The following is a 1,469-nucleotide window of genomic DNA, read 5'->3' on the forward strand; positions in this document are numbered from 1 at the left end:
GATATATGCACCCTTGTGTTCATTGCAGCATTATTCACAATGGCCAAGACATGGAAACAACCAAATATCACGCTATAGAGGACTAGATAAAGAAGATGGGGTACATATACACATTGGAATACTACTCAGCCATAAGAAAGGATGAAATAGTGCCATTTGCAACAACATGGATGGATCTTGAGAACATTATGCTAAATGAAATGTCAGTCAGAAAAAGCTAAGAACTATATGACTTCACCCATATGTGGGATAGAAAATTGAAACTCGTGAACACAAACAGCAGTGTGGTGATTGCCAGAGGGAAGGGAGTGGGGAAGAAAGTGACAGGAGAATATTGACTTTGGGTGGTGGGCACACTGCAATATACAGATCTTGTAAGATAGAAACTCACTCCTGAAACCTGTATGTTCATATTGACCAATGTCACCTTAATCAATTTTTTTTATCAGAACCGCTTTTATTTGGATAACTGACTGAAGGAGTCTCCTGTGTAACCAAGATGGAATTCACAGTATGTTGCTACATTTACACTTAAAAATATATCTCTGTGTACAGGAATTTACAGATCGATGTAAACGTACATTACTTCCCAAGTACATTCCTCCCCTTCTTCCCAGAGGAAAAAGAAAAAAGCCATCCAACCAGGCAACCCCTTCAAAATAACTTTAATACAAAGATGTAAATATCTCTAAATCAAAAAGGTTCTTCTGACCCACTGGGTGTCATGAAAGAGAACACAGAATGGAAGTGAGGACAGCTTAACTTCAGATGGAACTGGACTGTTTAAAACTGCGTATCCAGGAAAAATAAGCAGTGATTTCTAGAAGGAAATTTACTCCTTATGGAAGCTATTTATTGAGCCAATATGGCTGGTTAACATTATCACTAGTAGAGTCACCCAGCGCAGGACTGGCCTTCAGCTGACACCAGCACAGCCGGGCGGCCCGGGCACTGCAGAGCCTGTCCCCACTCTCCGGCGTGGAGGACCATCTGATTCAGCTCCCGGGCCTGTCCATGTCTTCCCATACTGCAAAAACTTCTCAGCCTTCCTAATGTCGTGACCCTTTAATACAGTTCCTCATGTTGTGGTGACCCCCAACCATAAAATTATTTTCATTGCTACTTCATAACTGTAATTTTGCTACTGTTATGAATCATAATGTAAGTATCTGATATGCAGGAAGTATTTTCAGGGGTCGCGACCCACAGGTTGAGAATCGCTGGCTAGCATTATAGAAGGTACCCTGCTGCTTCCTCACTTCCATACCCTTCAAGTTAACTAGAAAAACGTGTTAAAAAAGGGGGGGGGGCAACAAGTTATCTCATCCAGGCTGTGCTCCCCAGGCCCCTGACTGGAGGAATGCCAAGTGGAGGGATAGATGGGGGCACGGGTGGCTGTCCTCTAGGGGGGACAGAGGGAGGTGGGTAGCTAGCTAGAGGCAGGCCCAGGCCTGGAGGAGGGTGAGGTG

Source organism: Myotis davidii, unplaced genomic scaffold (genome assembly GCF_000327345.1).
Source record: "Myotis davidii unplaced genomic scaffold, ASM32734v1 scaffold349, whole genome shotgun sequence".
NCBI classification, from domain to species: domain Eukaryota; kingdom Metazoa; phylum Chordata; class Mammalia; order Chiroptera; family Vespertilionidae; genus Myotis; species Myotis davidii.